We start from the raw sequence: 7,136 nt of genomic DNA, 5'->3' as shown, positions 1-7,136 counted from the left end.
TATAAATTTATTTTAAAAAATAATATCATTTATTAATGATTTATGAAAATGTTTGAACCAAACTACTTTAATAGTTAACGGAATAGTTGTTGTTCTCATATTTCTCATGTTCAAGCACTATAAACTATAATGATACTTAAACTTCATTATCAAATGGTTGTGAATCTTTGTAATGTATACTACATTATAATTACCCTAGATTAATAACAAAATATCGTTTTATTATTATTATTTCAAATAGTTTGGAGTGATTACAATATAATATATTTTTAGAATTTTTTAATTAATTGATAACGCATACACACCCTACAAACAAGTAACTGTTTAAATCCAAAATCCATAGAAATAAAAATATTTTATTTTATTTTAAATAATATATATATATATATATGTGATAAAATATGATTTTACATTATATTATATGTCATATTTTTATAACAAAAATATTTCATTCTTACATCTATTGTGATCTCTAAATTGAGAAGAAATTCGATCAGAATTACAGTTGTTATAAATTAATATGATGATTTGTACGTGGTGGCTTATGATAGATGATGTTATAATAAAAAAATAATTATTTTTTAAGAATGTAAATTATATTGATAACGATGAATATTTTATTCAGAAATATTTAAAATAACATCATGGATCAGCCTAGAAAAGCAACGGCCGGTTCCAATGTGATAGATTTTAAAATATTGTCTTGATAGATAAATGACATTGATGATGTTTTACTAGATAATATTATTATCTAAATTATTTTAAAAATATTATAATGTGTTATTTATTAATAAAAATAATTTCGTTTTACTTTTGAAAGCGTATACGATAAAGTGTGATCTTACACTAGATAATACGTCGTACTTTTGTAAAATGGATATTACTATTAAATTTATTTTATATTTAATACGATCTTTAAATAAAATAAAAATATAATATTTAATAAAATATCATAATTAATTATTGTGGTGTTGAAGTGATGATTTATAATATTGATGTGGTGATTAACTATGGATAATGATATTGTAAAGATGTTTAATTAATTAATTTTTTTAAATTTGGAGCTTATTATTCTTTAAGAAAAAATTAAATTAAATATACTTTAGAAAATTTAAAATATGAAAATTTATTAGATATTCAAGATATTAATATACTAAAAAATAATAAAATGAAAATACTATTAAAAGTTAAATAAAAATTTAAAAATTGTCATAAATTAATAAAAGATAAAATTTTAAAGATATGTATAAAATATTAAATTTTTTAAATATTTTCACCAGAAAAATCTTCAACTGTCTCTAGTCAGTCTAATCTATTAATATTTATCGAATATAAATTTTAATCGAATGAATGAGATTAAATGTTTTTTCAAAGAGAAAATCGTCAGTGATCAAAAATGTCTTATAATATACGATTTTAATCAATTTTTTTTTGGATTTGCCAAAATGACCAACAAAATCGCAATGCGATCTCTAATTCGCAACGCGATTTTCAGTATCGCAAATTCGCATTGCATTTTGCGTTGCGATAGTTGAAAATCGCGTTGCGATAGTCTACAATGCCGTTGCGATTTTCCATTTTGTGTTGCGATAGTCTACAGTGTCGTTGCGATTTTCCATTTCGCGTTGCGATAGTTGAAAATGGAAAATCGCAACGACACTGTACACTATCGCAACGCGAAATGGATAATCGCAACGCGATTTTCAACTATCGCAACGCGAAATGGAAAATCGCAACGACACTGTAGACTATCGCAACGCGAAAAGGAAAATCGCAACGCGATTTTCAACTATCGCAACGCGAAATAGAAAATCGCAACGCGATTTTCAACTATCGCAACGCGATTTTCAACTATCGCAACGCGAAATGCAGCGCGAATTTGCGATACTGGAGATCGCGTTGCGAATTAGATATCGCATTGCGATTTTGTTGGTCATTTTGACAAATCTAAAAAAATTGATTAAAATCGTATATTATAAGACATTTTTGATCACTGAGGCGATTTTCTCTTTTTCAAAAGTTTACTTAAGAGTTGTTATTTTACTTTTAGTCGAATGAGTAAAATAATAAATATACTAAAAATAGACTAAGATTTATGAGAGACAAAATAATTTTTTATGGAAGTATTTAAGTTTTTAATATTTTATAAATATTTTTTTAAATAATTGATATATATATATATATATATATATATATATATATATATTATAGCTTATGATATTTTTATTTTATTTATTTATTTAAAATGGTAATAGTATATATTGGATAGACATGGGTCGGGTTTTCTATCAACTCGACGCGATACGAAAAATATACAGTCTCCACCTAAATCCTGATATGACTTGAATTTGATTAAACTTCATTCAACCCAAAAACTTGATCCGCTTTTGGGATAAAACTCAAACTCGACCAAAAATAAATATATAATAATCAATTAAACCTCACAATTATATCATTATCCCATATGGTCTAATACATCAACATTATGTACCATCATATTAGCATAATGAATTATCCTGTCAACACTATAATGATTCGCAATAATCTGAATACATTTACTTTTTTCTATATTTAAAAATTCCGATCAATATAAAATAAACTCAGAAACTACATTATTTTTTTTGAAAAATTACCATGGTCGTAGGTACTATTAATTTTGAAAAAAATATCAATCATTCACTAATATTATAGAAATAAATAAGCTAGACTTGCATACACAAATGAAATTACACAAACTACTAAAATAAATTTTCATTACTAATTTTAGAATTATAATTAGATATTTTTATTCATTACAAATTATTTTCACGAATCTGTAATTTGAGAAACATATTATTATCGGTTACATAGTAAAATAGATACTAAGACAAATAAAATTTTAATTATTACATAAATTTTAAAATAATTTATCATGATATGAAAAAAATATATGATTGATCAAATAATGTCACATGATTAGTACCTTGTACATTAACGGTAAAGAATATTTTAAATATCTGTTTTATTTAAAAAAATAGATTTAGAATTTAAGAACTAAAGTTTAAAATTTAAAATTTAAAATCATTTAAATATATTAAATCACATCAAATAAAATATTTTTAAATTTAGATTATATACCATTTATATATAAGATAATTTTGTAATAAACGAGTAAGTTTATTATTAAATTAAAAAAACAATCCAATCTTTATTAAAAAGCTAAAATTGAACCAAACTTGTGTAATAAAATATTAATATAGATAAGAAAAGAATTGCACAAGGAGACGAGAACAGCCATTTTATCTTTGGAAGTCGAGAAGTGAGAAATATATCAAGGGTATCTAGGGGCGCGTGGGGGATTTTAGCGTTGACGTGGCCGGGACGGGACGCTGTCGTCTGTCGGCTAATACTTAATTTTTTAAAATTAAATAAAAAATAAAGTTTTACAAAATAATTAACTAACCATATTCTATATATAATATAAAAAGGGACATGTACGATAGTAAGCTAATAAATAACAAATCAAAATCGAGAGATGTGAGAAAATTATTCGCGAACGTAGATCATATATCTAAATCTAATTCGAAGGTTTAAATCATAGAAGATTAGTGTGATTATAAACAAGCGTCATCTTGATCAGTCGTGACGATGTCAAATCTGACATAGAGAAAAAGTATAAATTAAATTAATGTTCAAACGACCGAAAACGTGTCAAAAACAACAAAAACGTGTCAAAAAATAAAAACATATCATAAAGTTAGGGTTATTAAATATTAAAAAATAAAAAAAAATGGTAAAACTTTCGAGATAATGTTCTGAAAGAAATTAATCACAAGCTAATGCACTCCCAAGATTAATTGCTCAAATAGGTGAAATCCACAGTGTTGGCCGTAGGTCGCCATGCCTTCCGGGCGACCTACTAGGTCTTATATCTTCCCGGCGAGCTACAAGAGATTGCATGACATGCACGTCTCGACACGTTGGGCATCGAGGCCATCCGACCGAGGCCATCCGAACGAGCTATGCGAGGGCATCCGAGGACAACCGAGCGAGCTATGCGAGGGAATCCGAGGGAAGCCGAGCGAGGGTAGGTCGCCAGGAGTGCATGGCGACCTACAAGGTCGCCCGGAGTGTATGGCGACCTACAAGGTCGTCCGGAGGGCATGGCGACCTATGTGTTATGACGTGCATGTGCCATGCAACACGTTCATTCCACGTTCATTCTCTCTGTTTGAGCAAGGGTAGGTCCCGGAGTGTTGGCGACCTACAAGGTCGCCCGGAGTGCATGGCGACCTACAAGGTCGCCCGGAAGGCATGGCGACCTACAGCCAACACTGTGGATTTCACCCTATTTGAGCAATTAATCTTGGGAGTGCTTTATCTCGTGAATTAATTTTTTTCAGAACATTATCGCGAAAGTTTTGCCGAAACAAATATACAAATATTAATGGTCGACAATCATCACTAATGTTGATGTCACCATCAATTATAAAGATAAAGAATAAAAAATTAACGACAATAAATATTAGATGCTTAGTTATTTAAAATAAAGTATTTGAATCTATTTACTACGTTAGAATATGTATTTAAATAAAGGGTCACCCAAATTCAAGATTAACATCTACGGTGAAGGTGACACATCTTAGATGGTTAAGCAAGAGTCAAGATATTGTCATTAATAAAATTGACAAAACGGGTAGAAAAGGGAACGGAACAATGTTTTAAATTGACACCATACCTACTTGTACCACGAATTCAACCGACAAAAAATTATCATGGATCAATCTACAACTCCAATGCCACCGTTCCCATGCGATTTAATTTAAGATCTTACATTGTTAATTTATACATTTATTATCATTATTTAATACATTTTTGATAAAAGAATTAATTAAAATAATGAGTCTCGTCTGAAATATATGGAAATCGATTTTTTTAATAATTATAAAGATGAATATTTGGTTTGAATCTAAAAAGTTTCGATTCTATTAAATCGGATTTATTTATTTAAAAAAAATCAAGTTCATGTTATTTTGGGTTAAGTTTTTTAAGGGTTTAGTTGGATCGGTCGAATTCATGTTTATAATAAAAAATATAACTGATAAGACCTGAGATAATATTATAAATATCTCTTATATATTTAAAATAATTATAATAATGTCTAATTCTATAATATTTTTTTATTAAATTATTATTTTACCTTTTATGTATATATATATATATGGGTCATGTATGATTGAGTTTTATTTTTTATTTCAAAAAGTAAGTAAAATTTTAGATCAGATATAATCTTCTTAAACTCAAATCAAATTAAATACAAATTAAAAATTCAATTTTTAAAGATTAAAAAATTCAATCACAATCTTACTAATACTATAGTCATCACCTTACAACATGAAATTGCATTGGTTTCGGGACAATATATAAAACTCCAAAACGAATTTATAAAAAAATTATCAATAAAAATAAATTTATAAAATTTTTCAGGATAAAGATAAATTATCAATAAAAATTATAAACTTTTTTTAAAATTTCACAAACCACCCTTCGATCTATCCATATATGTATGCATCTTTACAACAAATGCCAATAAAGATTAAACTAACTCTGGGCTATCATTTTAGGTTAGGTTGTTCAACATCAATTGCATCACAATATACCTTTGTTCTGGGTTGCTTTTACTTTCCAGGTTCTTCCACTAATTATCAATTATTGTACTTTGTGTCCTTGAGCTTTACTTTAACTACAGCAATCAAAACAAGAGGAAATTTCAGGAGATATTTGTTGATGGTAAAATTTCGGTTATGATGGTCGCTTACAACTAATCCTTTTTTATTTAGGTGGAGAATCGTAGTCGGTGATATATAAAGAGAGTGGTAAGCTGAAAATAACGAACAATGTAAGAGAAAGAAGAAAAGAGAGTCGGATCCCCTGTCGGTTCTTGGAGAAGCAAGCCTACCACTGTGAGATCTTCTTGCTGGTTTTTAAGTCGGTTGATGATGGAGAAAGCATCACCCTCTATGATCACCCGATTCCACCCTCGATCGCATGAAAAGCGGACCCCCAGCTCGAAAGTCATTGCTTCCGCCGATTCGACCGTTTGAGGAGAAGTCAGTTTCCGGACAGTGCCTCCAACGACCATGCCGTGATAACCTCGAGCAACGAATCCGATAGCTTGCTCCATCTGTCATCACGGTTGTTTGAAACTGAGCCGTTGGTATGAGAAGACGAGCTGAACTATCAACTATTCTTCAGTTCCAAAGAGAGCTAACAATGCTTTGTTCGTTGAAGAGAGTGTTCTCGTGTAACAATTTGTTTCGTCTATTCCATATGTTATAGTTCATTAGGACGGAAAAAGAGAAACCCTCATTGTCGAGGCAGGAAGCTGCTTTCTCGAACCAAGCCTTGCACGAAGGGAAATCGTTAACCACCAAAGTAGGCTGTAAAATGCCATCTCATGAATCTTCCTCTTTAAGTGCGTGAAGGGTGGTCTCGACCTCTTTCTTACACATTCGACAGCGGCCATCGCCCAATCCAGCGTGCATGAGTTTCTCTCCCGACGGGAGAGCCTCAAGACATGCTCTCCAACCGAATATCTTGATTTTGGGCAGTGTTGCCAGCTTGGAAAGCTTCTTCCATATACCTAAAGTGTCACGAGGGGTCTCCTCCATAAGCTGCCAGCAATAACCAGATTTCATTGTGAACCTTCCCCGATCATGGTGTTCCCAAATGATACGGTCCTCTTCGACCGGAGAGATGATCGTGTTGGTGATGATTGTCGCGTCCTGCTCCGGAAAAGCTCTTCTTATCTTGGTTTCGTTCCATCGAGGGAGTCCTTCATGTATAAAATCACGAACCAGCATGGGCTGGTCAGCATTGTCCATATAATTGGAAGCGAGCGCCACTGGTTTAGCACCGCCCCATTTGATCGAAATGGATCTTAGCTTGACTTTGCATGCCTATTCTCCAAAAAATTCCTTCTTTGAAAGCTTCTTTGGCTTTCCAAATGCCTGTCCAAACATATGATCCCCTCTTCCCGGCTTTTGCTTCCAAGAAGTGGAATTAGGGAAGTATTCGCTTTCATAACTTTAAAAAGCAGAGACCCTGGGGAGTTTAAGAACTTCCAAACTTGGTTGCCTAGGATGGCGATGTTGAAA

This window comes from Hibiscus syriacus, unplaced genomic scaffold (genome assembly GCF_006381635.1).
Source record: "Hibiscus syriacus cultivar Baekdansim isolate YM2019G1 unplaced genomic scaffold, ASM638163v2 tig00111100_pilon, whole genome shotgun sequence".
Lineage (NCBI taxonomy): Eukaryota > Viridiplantae > Streptophyta > Magnoliopsida > Malvales > Malvaceae > Hibiscus > Hibiscus syriacus.
The sequence above is the reverse complement of the archived record's forward strand: the minus strand, read 5'-3'. Positions refer to the sequence as shown.